This window comes from Microchirus variegatus (genome assembly GCF_963457635.1).
Source record: "Microchirus variegatus genome assembly, chromosome: 14".
NCBI lineage: Eukaryota > Metazoa > Chordata > Actinopteri > Pleuronectiformes > Soleidae > Microchirus > Microchirus variegatus.
In genome coordinates this window covers 5,686,968-5,700,805 of record NC_139815.1, presented here as the reverse complement: position 1 = coordinate 5,700,805, position 13,838 = coordinate 5,686,968, and positions in this window count along the sequence as shown.

Genomic DNA, 13,838 nt, shown 5'->3' with positions numbered 1-13,838 from the left:
AAGGTAACTGTGGTGGGGCTGATCATCGGAAACATGCTTGGACAATGTGTACAATGAAACGGCATAAGAGATTATGGCAAAGGGTTGACTGACAAGACACCATTCACAATTGGCAATAACATCCATCCTAAGTGATTCAATCACACGTGGATCACGATAAGTTCAGCTCCAAATGTGTCAATATCACAAAAAACACAGTCAGTGATGCTTTGAGGATGCATATGGCCACATTGCACAGTCTTTAGGATGAATTAGAGTATCCTCATACATTCATTCATTTTTCTATTGCTTAAAATCTTATTTCATGTTACAGCAGCGTGAGTATAGCTCAGATTTACTCAAGCTTCTCCCATTTCTTCTTTCCTCTCTCCTTGTCATTCACAAAGACACACAAACACACTGACATCAGATACATCTCTACACTCATGTCTACTCCACATGTAGCCAGGTACTACGAGCTGATTGGTCCTGCACAGGAGGAATCCAAATAAGAGGCCTGAACATCCCAGCTGCAGTGGACCTCCTCAAACCTCTCACAGCCAGCAGACATTTGTTGCTTGGTTTTAATGAACCTTTAAAATGGTTTGTTTGATGTGTTGCTGGTGGTTTCTTGGGTGTTGGGAAGAGGGCGTCTCTAAATTCTTGTTGTGATCAGGTTTTTCCCCTAGGCCTTCATGTGTTTGCGGAACTGATGAAATTGAAGAGGTTTCTTGAATGCACCTTCAAGCTTGCTCAATACGCTGTAGATCCTGCAGTGTATTGAGCATAGAGGGGGTAGATCCTGGTAGCTCAGGAATGAACCCCAGGTGCAATAGTAGTCGTTTAATTTAGTTAAAGGAATACTTCACTGATTACCATGTGGTTTTGTATTGGTAGAATAGCAGTATTAGTTTTTTTAAAGTGTGCTTCCCTCCCTCAGTTTTCCCCTGATTTCTAAAAAAATAATACTTGTGTTCACCTCCATGTATATCATATGATGCGTAACGAGATTTGAACTACAACACTAGTTCTGCATTTTTTTGACTCACCCATAGAGGGACGAGACTTCCCAGAATGGACGAGACTTCATTCCCAGAATGGAAACACAGTGTCCGCCATCTTTGCTAAAAGTTACCACCGGCTCTGGCTCTCTTAAATTTGGCCTTGTAAACTGAGAAGACAATGACAGAATGTAGTTTTCAAACTGATATGGCTGCGAGGGAAAAGACCTGCTTTTTGGCTCAAATATGTTTTAGGCCAGAACCGGGTACCTGGAGAACTTTTTGTGGGCACTTGAATGTGCCACAGCCAGCTCTGGCCGAGTGTAGCCAGAGTCAGGCCGCACGCACTTCGGTCTGGCACTGGCCGGATCTGGAGCAACTCGGTCACTCTGCTGCGGCCTGCCAACGGGGGCAACGTGGGCAACGGGGGTAGCGGGCGCTGGCCCAGTGGATGAAGGAAACGGGATAAACGGCCGCCTGAGTATAAAGTGAGTATTTTGTTTTATATTTATTTTTACCACCACATTTATCCATGTTTATATGTAACGCCACCTGAGCTAACGTTAGCATATTTACAGTTCATATACATATATGCTACTGTAAGAACAGACACTTTGATTCGTTAACGTTATACTCGTTGTTTTTCAGGCAGTAATATCACTAACAGTTTACCGTCACTTCGTGGAGTGGATCCAGAGAGACTGGGGAAAGACGATCGTCTTGTTTTTCCTGACTGTGTTGTTCAGAAGAAGATACTCAACCCCCTTTAAAAACAGTACTGTGTCTATGAAGACTGTTGATGCTCTTGATGAGCTAAAATAAGTATGATTTTTCTTTTTATGACTATTAATATTAAACATGTAAATTCATATATGTTGTGGTTTATTTTCTAGCCCTTAGTGTTCCTCCATTAGAGTATTATTAGATGAAAAGTGATTTAATTTGGAGAAAATGGTTGATAAACACTTCAGAATTAGAGCTACTTTGTTTACTGATGACAACTGCATCATTTATATTGTGTAAATCTAACTTGTCTAGTATAATAATATAACAAAATCAGTAACTATTCAGCCTCCTTCTACAAGTCTTTTCTTTACACAAGTGTACAAATGCATGGGTGTGAAGGTGAAAAAAATTAATTTATTATTCACAAAGGAAAATGTTTTACCATCATATTCAAGAGTACACATTAAAATAAACAAGGATCCAAATCTAAAAGCATGTCTAACACATTATGCAAACAAAAAATAAATAATGAACATGTAGAGCGGTGTCAGAATCTAATGTAGGATAGCTGGAGGAGTCACGGTGGAACAGAGCAGAGCTGGATGGTGTTAAGATTTTCTCCAAGACTTGATTTAATCATGCTTCAACTGTAAAGGACAAGGAATACAATCACGCATAAAATATGAACATTATAATGTTGTCTATATAGGCGTCTTGAACAAACATGAATAACAATAAAACATTTGAATAACACTGACATTGTTCTCCAGCAAAAGCAAGGTGACTTTACTTGTATACAGTTTACTTGTATATGACGTGTGTGTAATTGTCTATCAAATGTTACTTTTACAACGTTGTCCCTTTACTGCCGAAAACTTTATCACATCGTATACTATGAGCAGAAATAGAGTGGAGTATTAGCGTCAGTCTTACCTCTCAGTGAGCTGGCAGAAGCCGTCGAGGGAGAGGGCGAGCTACTGTGGCCGTAGCAGACGAAGCAGAGAGAGTGGAGGCGGGACTTTCGCTACAAGTAAAGCGACGCTTGATTTGTTCTCTCGGGTTTGTATATACAGGCTTCGGTAGAAACATGGCGTCTCGCTGCTAACAGTGGCAATGCAACAGCGGCCCGTGACTTTTTGAAACACTACGAAAATGAAACAAAAACTATTATACAGCGACTTGACAATGCAGGAGCACATAATATGTATAAAAAAGTGGATTTTGGGTCATATAAACCCATAAATACTACGCAGTGTCCCTTTAATTAAAATGATAAAGAAAATTACATTTAAGATTTAATTTTCAAAACATTCTCCAGCAAAAAGCTAACAAAATCCAATTTGAAACGTCAAATTTGAAAATTAAAATGCATTAACAGAAATGCTTTTTCATTTTCAAAATGTAGCTGTATTTTTGACTCATAAATAAAATTAATAATCAATATTCCAAACTGCATTTTATTTTCAACTTCTAGACTGCTTATTCTGTGCCTTAATTAAAAGACAAAGCAAACAGAGAAATGCTTTTTCGTTTTCATGTTCGCCGCAAAAAGTGTCTCATAATTCAAATGAGTTCCCAATACGGAGCGGCGCAGGATAATGACGTCACTGGCCACTCCCCTTCTTCTGGGCTCTGTTACACACAGCCACACAAACGAGTGGAGGACCATCGCGAACCAGACTTTTCTGTTAAATTTTGAAATGTCAGACATTTCCCTGGTAATTGTCGGAGATTAACCTACGTTTTTTGGGATTGTTAAAGTAGTTTTAACCGATCTACAGTTCAGCATTATTGTTTGGCTCGATCCTTGTGTCGGAGTTCTCAGGAGCGCAGACTCTGTGTGACACAAACACACACAGCTGCAGCGTCTATGCAGCCGGTCACAATCAGCGGTGCTGTCCCTAAACACACCAGACTCCTTAGTGAGATGTTAAACTTTTCACCCCCTGTAATTGTTGGAGATTAACCCAGGTTTTGGGGATTGTTACGTTAGTTTAACTGATCGTCTGGGGACATCATGCATAGTACCAACTCGAACAACTGAAATTGAATTTTGTTACCTTTTTGCTGGAGGATGTTTTGAAAATTAAATCTTAAATGTAATTTTCTTTATCATTTTAATTAAGTCACAGAATGAGCAGTCTTGAATTTGAAAATGAAAATGCATTTTGAAATATTGATTATTCATTTTATTTAGTCACAAAATGCAGCTCCATTTTGAAAATAAAAAGCATTTCTGTTAATGCATTTTAATTTGGATTATGGCACAAATTTGCTCCCATAATTCGCCAACTAATTCATCAAGGCGTGAGTGTGTAAACTTTACTGTGATAATGGCTGCGATGTCGCCGCTGCGAGAATACGAGACGGACGTGAGCGCGGTCTCGCAGAGCATTCTGGGAGTTGTTGTCGTTTGTGTACATGAGCGATAAATACATTTTTCTGCCTTACTCGGCCAAGAAGGCACTTTCTTCAAATATTATTTCCCATTTCTACTCCATAGATGACCCATTTTTAATATACATTCATCTTTCCAGCAGTGAAATATCTCTTTGTTTTCTATCTAGGTTTTTTTTACAATTATTAACACCTGATTTTTGCCTCTCCTTTTTTTCTGGAGAAATGACAACACTTTTGAAAACGAGCCCTTCTGGCAATGTAAATTTTGCCTCTATTTGGAACCTAAATTATTTTATTTTGTTACTTTGATGTTTAAAAGCCTCTGTTGCCTAAGTAACACAAGAGGCAGCAGACTTTCTGTGTCCTGTGATACATGCCACACCAGGTTTTTTTTGTAACATAATCTGCATTTGTGCACAAAGCTTATGGTTTCCAACTCAAACAAACAAATTTACATTTATGAATCTAAAAAAATCCTATTTATTTTCGTCTTCCCAAAATGTAAGGTAAGGAGATTGCCATGGGTTGTAGGGCCAGTTTAAAGCAGGATTTTAAAATGATCACAACAATATACTACTTGGCCTACTGAGGTCTATGTAGCCTACATTAAATTAAATTTTATACAAAGTCAATTATCATTTAGTTTATTGTCCACTGCATCATCTGATAACCTACTGTTGTCAGTCGGCCTGTAACTTTAAAAAAAAAATCAGTTAATTGTTTCATTTGATATGTTTGGCCATCATCCCTTCTGCAATATGTATTTTGTATCTGCTCTTAACAGTGTTTAAAATAAATATTAACTAAATAAAAAGTGTAAGCAAAAACCTGAACTTGGGCAACTAAACCTTTAGAAAGCAATTCGCAGTATTTATGAAGTATCTGAGAACATTAATGAGTAAACTTTCATGAGAAACGTAATGTAAAGTAGTAAGTGTAACTACTAGCAAAATGGCTGTGGCATATACACATGCAAACATAATTTTCACAAATGAATGAAATATATAGATTTATAAAATATTTTTGACTAAATTAAATTCGTAGTCAGTTAGCACTTCATTAATATACTAATTACTAGCTTAATAAATGTCAAATGTTGGGAACAAAAGACTTACCTCAATGCTACAATACTATTATAATTCTGGTCTACATAACCACTACCAACATTTCTACTTGAAACACTTTATTCACATTTGTATCTGTTGACGGACCGCTTCACCAGACTGCGGTAGCGTGTAACAGTCCGCTGGACGGCAGCTTTAATGCGACTTTAGTCGCTTATGCTCTATTTTTCTGACAACTTCCTCAAAAGTGGTCAGCGTAGCCTCTGTAACCTTACTTTTAAGCGTAACATTAACGTGAGAGAAACTTACCGTGAGAGGAGCGGGACAGAGTGGAGAGTGAGGTGAGAGTGAGGAGCTGTGAAGAGGAGAGAAGCTCAGGGCTCACTCAGCTCAAGGTGGACCAACGATGGAACCATGGCACGCTACTGCATCATGCCACAATTCAGCCAATCACGTCAGCCACCTGCTTCACGAGCGCTTTAGACACGCCCCGTTTCCTAGGCGACGACAGCAAAGAGGGCAGGGCCAGAGATCTCACCACCAGCAGCAGCAGCAGCGAATGCGTCTGTCTGTCTGTCTGTCTGTCTGTCCGTCCAGGACTTTCAACTTCAACACTGTACTATAGATTTGTGAAAATTCTATACCGTATATTACAGATTATTTGCTTTCTAATAGAAGAAGTCAAAGAATATTTGAATATCGTATGTTTATTGTGTAACAGACACACATGTTTGTGCAGCTGTTCTTGTCAGGACACTGTAATGACTTTCATTCATTTCATTCAACAGTCTTAACAAAGTGCTATTCATAACCTTAACTATAACCAGTGAATGCCTTACTTTAACCAAATCACCATTCAGATCGTAACCCTAAATGTAACCAGTTACTCAGAAATGAGGTTCTGCCTCATTAGCACCAGGCTTTGGTGAGGAGCAGTTGGGATTTCATTCACACCATTGTGTTAGCTTGTTACTGGTAATTAAAGCCTCAAGTAAGCTGTAATATAAGATAAAGTTCGATTTTTCTTCTTAAAACTAGATTTTTTTTTTTAGTGCAAAACTTGCATACCAAGGTTATTTTTTCTTTTTAGAAACAAAAAATAAGAACCAAGTCCTCAAAATAAAGTTTATTTTACTTTCTTGAAAATCAGTTTTAAAGGTGCCATATTTAAGAATGTGGCCAAAACGGTTACTACATTCAAATTCAAAAATACTGAGGGTCTTTAAGGTTTCGTTTTCTAATTGGCAACCCATGGTTGCTCGGCAGCTGAGACTCTACTGACTCTACTGCCACATGCCAAAACATGATTTCAAAACACAAACATGATTTGCAGTCTGCAAAATATATTTTTTTATTGCAAATATTTTGGCTGTACTGTTGTTGTTGGTGAGTTCAGTTTGTTATATGTACATAATTCCTGAGTCTCTGTGACATATAAGGAGGATTTTATGGCCAGTTGCTTTAGATTTATTACATAATGCACCTTTAACAGAGTACAATAACAAACACATAGTCTCTGGTTTTGCTATGTCTAAGTGTGGTTGACTAAATTTAACATCTTTATTTTATTCTTTAAACCACTGGCAACATTTCACCAAAAATCTAACTAGAAATATTACCATTTCAAGGATGTATTTGCAGAAAAGAAAAAAAAAGACTCATATTTAATTAGATTGAATACATTTAATCAACACTCCACTAAAAATTTGACAGAAAATGTCTAACCCATCCTGACAGTCACTTTAACCTGCCAGTCTAATTCGTTTTATAGTAGTCTTTTTTACAGTGGGAAATGTGCCATAGGATCACATTGTTGTTTTTTAAACTTGTAAACAGGATTTGGTTCATAGACAGGTGTTATATGTTTGTGTTGGATATCAGCAGAAACGTGTGGAGAGACCTTTGCACGGAAGACATTTTGACATGTTTCAACAGGACAAACATACACATGTGCATACCAGTGTACACGCACCCTGAAACTGAGGAAGCGGAATAGAACTCAGCCATCGTTCATTGGATCATTTACAGATGTTAAATTCATACTTTGACCTGCCAAAATGGCTGTGTTGTGACTGTTGCACATGATTATTGTATTGTGCAATTCATCAGTAATGACAATTTTGTTTTCCTCCATAAACCATTTAATTTGTCTACACAATAAACCTTATATTTCCAAAATCACTCTGATATTCATCTAAATTTAATAGAATCAAGGAACATAACATGTACAATGGAACGTTTTCTTTTAACCCTCTAACACACCTAGACACCTTTTTGTGTTTTTGACTTTACTTTTTAGCATATCTTTTTCATTTTTTCATGCATATGGTTCAAAATTTGCCAGGTTGTGTATTTTTGAGTGTTTTTAAAAGTTATTTTTATAAAAAAAATTTTAGTCCATTTTTAACAACATGAACTGAAGAGCTAGCACTTTTACACCTACGCACCAAAATGTGCTCATTGAAACCCATTCAAATCACTATTTTTGATCCTGCTCAAATATAAAGTAAAAAATACGAATCTTATAATTTTTTTATATCATTTGAAGCAAAAGGCTTTAAATATGTGCTCTGACCGATTTCTATCAAGATTACGTCATTTTTCTTTTTTTGGCACATTTTTCTGATCAAGGGCACTCCCACTAAACCCCGCCCCCCCCTCTCTCCACATAAGGTCTGAGGCAGAAATTTTGCATGGGTGTGTGAGTACATGTGTGTGGGCATGTGAGTGTGCGCTTGTGCGCATGTACGTGATTTCCCAGCACATGAAATGTACAGCAAAAATTAGAGCCAAAACAAACCCCGATCTGTGCACCTGTGCACCGCGCTGCAATGATCACAGGTATACAGGTGATGAGGTGTCTGTGCAGAGCTAAGGAGCATAGCTGGACTTGTCAAACCACACACAATGAAGCACCACAGTGGCACCACAGAGGCGCTAAACATGGTCATTGAAGACGAGCGCATGGAGGGCAATGCGTTCCATCAGCTTTGGACAGCGCACGCCTCCAGACTCAGAACTAACTCTAGAACCTCCCCACTATGCCGTGGCCATTGTTAGTGAGCTGATTTACACTTTTTATTTATTTTTCACCACGGAGATCACAAAACTTATCACGGAATAAACCAAACTGCATGGGAGAAGGACAGTGCCCGAGTGGAAGGACCTTGGTGCACCTTGCGGGCTTTGTTTGGACTCCTTCTGTTTGCGTCTATTGGTCAGCTGGTGCGCTGCCAGAACGAAACCAAGGACAGAGAGGGTCGTGTTGGACATGACGGAGGGGCTGGGAGGGTGACTGTGACTATTGATCATTTATTTTCCTCATTTGGGCTGGCAGAGGAGCAGTTGCGAAGAACTATCACCATGGCTGGCACAATGCATAAAAACTGACCAGAGCTTCCCCCTGAGCTCCCGAGACTCCTCCATCTTTGCAATCACCCCAACTCATATCTTGGTGTCCTACACACCAAACAAAATGAAATTATACATGTACACAATTTTTATAACTTGTATTTGTATTGGTGCTCTAGGTATGTTAACACTGGTATTTTATGAAATCTGACATTAAAAAAAAAATAATAATACAAAAAGAAAATGCTTCTGGTAATCTTTTACATATACCAGGCTGCAATAATCAAAAAAATAAAAATCCAGTTTGCATGAAGTATATTGAAAATATTTCATTTTTTGTGTTTTTTAGATCATAAAATCAAGGGGCATCATGAATAAACCTGGCAATTTAAGGGTTAAAAATAAAAAACCCGGAGGCATATTTAGATATATTCGAGGGCACGGCGGAGGCGTGTGGGTGGCCGGAGGAGGAGAGAGCAGTCCGGCTTCTTCCCCTGCTCACCGGCGTGGCCACAACTACACGCAGCTGAGGAGAGTCATCCTCTCCTTTGAAGAAGCCAGGCGACCATTTGCATACGCGCAGCAGCTCCTGGACACATCGAGGCGCTGGCTCCAGCCAGGGACCCACTCCACTGAGGACGTCGTTGGACAGGTGGCGCTGGAGCAGTTCATAGCTGGGTTGCCATCATCTACAGCCAATTGGGTCCAGTGCCACCGCCCTGCCAACATCGAGGCAGCGCTCATCCTCACGGAGGACCATCTCTCTCTTCCCCGGCGGAGCATGAGGGAGGAAGCCAGGCCAGCGACGATCCCTGCCAGCCGTCCCACTCCAGGAGGAGGTTCCCAGCGGCATTGGCTCCTGCACCACACACACACACACACACACACACACACACACACAGCCGGAGCATGCATCGCTTCGGTCCACTAACAGATGGCTCCCATGGAAGATTTTCCACTCGCACAGTCTCGGGATGAGAACCCCTTGATGGTTGTCCGGTTCACCCTAACGCAGCACTAACTCACCCCTACTTTGTGGTCGTTAAAGACCGATTATACAGAGTGAGTCGTGACACTCAAACAGGGGAAGAGCTCTCCCAGTTGTTAGTCCCAAAAAGCAGCCGAGAAACAATTTTCCAGGCGGCTCACCACAACCCCATGGCGGGTCACCTCGGATATGATAAGGCACTGAATCGGATCATGGCCCGATTTTACTGGCCGGGGATTCGGGCGGATGTAAGTCGGTGGTGTGCATCCTGCCGCGAATGTCAATTAGTCAACCCTCTGGCCACCCCAAAAGCGCCCTTGCGCCCATTACCATTAATGGAGGTCCCTTTTGATAGACTTGCCATGGACCTCATCGGGCCATTAGACCGGAGCGCACGGGGATATCGCTTTGTATTAGTTCTAGTGGACTATGTAACGCGCTATCCTGAGGCAGTGCCCCTGCGCAGCATCTCGGCGAAGAGTGTTGCACAGGCACTGTTTCAGGTCATCTCCCGAGTTGGGATCCCAAAAGAGATCCTGACTGACCAGGGCACATCGTTTATGTCACGTACACTACGCGAACTATACAAATTACTGGGCGTCCGCTCAATTCGGACTAGTGTGTACCATCCCCAGACTGACGGCCTGGTGGAGCGGTTTAACAAAACACTGAAGAACATGATTCGTAAGTTTGTGCACAAGGATAGTCGTAATTGGGATAAATGGTTGGACCCTCTGTTTGCAGTGTGGGAGGTGCCCCAGGCCTCCACAGGTTTTTCGCCCTTTGAACTCTTGCTTGGCAGAAAACCTCGGGGTGTCTTGGACCTGGTTAAGGAAAACTGGGAGGCAGGTCCAAGCACCAGTCAAAACGAGGTACAGCACGTCCTGGACCTGCGAGCAAAGCTCCATTCACTGGGTCAGTTATCACGGGAGAATTTGCTCCAGGCTCAGGAACGTCAACAGCGGCAAATTACTCGCCAAGTGGCAAGGGCCCTTTGTGGTCAAACGGCGAGTGGGAGATGTTGACTATGAGGTTGTGTGTTCTGACAGGGGTGGAGCAACACAGATTTACCACCTTAACCTCCTCAAAGCCTGGAGGGAGGTGGCGTCTGTTTCTCTCGCCACCACGGTGATTGAGAGAGATGAACTGGGACCGGAGGTGACTAAATCAAACAGGTCGGCGCCGGTCCCCGTTGACGATCATCTCTCGCCGGGCCAGAGAGCAGACGTGGCCTCGTTGCAGCGGCAGTTTGCCGACGTGTTCTCTCCCCTGCCAGGGCGCACAAACCTCATACACCACCACATAGAAACTGACACAGCAGCAACAGCTGTCTCCTTTTGTTTGTTTCATTGTTTTGCTTTTCAATAAACCGGACTATTCGCTCACTTAACGACGCCTTCTCATCCTTCCTGAACCCCCGTGAGTGGGAAAGCTCACGTAAGTTCATTTCAAAGTTCTCATCTCATGTGAACAGCTCAAATTTGATGGTTTTGTTTACATTTTGAGGTCTGAACACCTATATGTGCTTGTTAATGTTAACTACTGTCAACAAGTGATACGTCATGTTCTTGCAAGGTGTATTTGCATGGCTTTGTGACACATAGTGAGCACTGAATTTGCCAAGTCTGAGTTAATTATAAAAATACATAACCCTGGTATTTAAAAAAAAAAAAAAAAAAAAAAGAACCTGCAAGAATCGTGCACATTGTCTTTGTTTTTAGTACTCAACCTTCATCTGGCAAATTGTTTCCAAGCCTGAAAATAATTTCAAAACATATTTAAACATGACCCCAGCCTCTTAGCCTCTTGGCTCAGGTTTTTAATGCAAATTTGTGCATTTATTAGCAGAGCAATCTATACTCATACTCATCATCATCGGCGGACACTCGTAGTCGAGTATGTCTGTCCTCCTTCTGGCTCCTTCTGGGTCCTTATGGGTCTTCAGGTGGGCGAAGAGGCCAATCCTGGCAGTGGTGGTTGTAGGTGGAGGTGATCTCTTTTTTTCGTCTGCGCTTCTGCTCTGCAACACTGTGGAGATCGTTGCTGTACTGTGCAACCCCATCACGGACAGTTTGCCTCCAGGCTGCCCTGTTCATCGCTGTAGACTCCCAGGTTTTAAGGCATATATGGCACTTCTTGAGATTGTTTTCCTTGGGCAAGCTGTGAGTAGAGGACTTGTTTGGGGAGGCGAGAGTCAGGCATCCTGATCACGTGACCAGTCCCTCTGAGCTGGTTTTGGGTGATGATGGCAGTGATGGTAGAGATGCCAGCCTCCTCCAGGACACTGGTGTTGGTCTGTCGATCCTCTCAAGTTATCCTGAGGATTCTTCGGAAGAACCTCTGATGGAAGGCCTCGAGTGCTCTCAGGTGCCTGCTGTATGTGGCCCAGGCTTCTGACCCATACAGGAGAGTGGGGAGCACTACTGCTTTGTAGACTAAGATTTTGGTCTTTGGCTGGACGTCGTGGTTCTCAAAGACCCTTTTCTTTAGCCTACAGTATGCCCCGCTGGTACAGCTAAGGCGGTGATGTACTTCTTCATCAATGGTGGCTTTATATGACAGAAGGCTGCCAAGATATGGGAATTGGTCCACATTTTCCAACCTGGTGTTTTCAATGGAGATGTTTGGGGGAGCGCTGCTGTTTGGCGGCGGCTGATGGAGAATTTGAATCTTCTTGATGTTGATGGCCAGACCAAGCTGTTTGTAAGCTTTCGCGAATGCAGTCAAGGTGCACCGTAGGTCCTCTTCTGAGAGGGCTATGGTGGTGGTTCGACCTTTAGCCCTGAATCTGTTGATGTTCAGAAGTCCGTCAGTCCTCTACATAATATTGATTCCCTGTGGCAGCTGGTTCCCTCTAAGGTGGAGGATGGCTGCAATGAAGATGATGACTTCCCTGCTTGACCGCTGTGTCAACCCGAAAGGGTTCCGTTTCATCTCCAAAGCCAGTCAATACAGTGGCAGACATGTTGTCGTATAGCAGCCGCAACACTTTTCTGGGCAGCCAATTTTTGCCAGGACCAGCCAGAGGGCCCGATGGTTGACTGAGTCAAAGGCTTTGGCAAGGTTTATGAAGGCCATGTATAGAGGCTGAATATGTTCCTGGCACTTTTCTTGCAGCTGACGAGCAACGAAGATCATATCTGTAGTGCCTCTGTTTGGACGTAATCCACTCTGAGACTCAGGAAGAGTGCTTTCTGACAGGGAGTTGAGTCTGTTGGCCAACACCCGAGCTAACACCTTCCCTATGGTAGAAAGGAGGGAAATACCACGGTAGTTCCCACTACCGTGGTATTTGTTAAAAGAGAAATAAAGCCTCACCGTCATCCATTCATCCTGATTCCTGTCTCTTGCGTTTTGGATCCAAGCATTGCTACACCTTCCTAACAGATTGATAATAATCCAGCCTTGAAGATGTGTTTGTGTTTAGCGCCCCCTAGAAAATGTAAAATCAGCACAGCTGGTTTCACCTGTACTCTCTGGACATGAGAACTCCAAAAAAACTCTCCATGACGAGTTGCAGTGGAAACAAAATGAGTCAGAGGAAGAAGGAAACATCAACAACAAAATGGAGTTTGGTAACAACAGCCATGACTTGTTTCAGCCCTGCTGGTCAAAAACCTGTTCAAACAGTGGATTCAATCTTTTTTTGAACAGGTATAAGATAAGACAAGTATTATTGTCAGTGGGCGGAACAGTTTGTGTTCAATTCCTGCTTCAAAATGTGACACCCTCGCTCTGACTGCTGTTGAAGATGACACGACTGTGCGCCCACATGGACTCAAAAGCTGGACACAGCATAAGAGGATTCAGGCAAAAAGTCGGTGTTTACTAGATGAAAAGTAGGTTTTGGTACACGGGCAGTCAATCTAGTCTACACTAGACTAGTTAAGGGTCATAAAATACAAGAAGCAATGGTCATTACATTAAATATTAAAAAAAATAATAATCAAAACTAGGGATGCACCGATTAATCGGCCAATGATCGGAACCGGCCGATTTTCACGTGATCGGCCGAAATCGGTGACCGGCCGATCAGACAGAATATTCCGATTTTAATAAGCCGATCAAAATGCACCCGCATCGCGCAGCATCAGCAACACACGTACACGCACATGTAGTAGAGTGTAGAGCTGGGCGGTATACCAGTTCACATTGAATACGTTTTTTTTCCCGTTAGGATATGATTTTTAATAAACGGCCGTACCGGTGTATTTGATTACAAAACATCCGCGCACCCGCAGCGCTGTGGCGGTGCTGCGCCGCTGTTGTCTGCTTTGCGAGTGAGCGCGCGCTCTGCATGTAAACGTTTCATTAATGTTTATATATTTG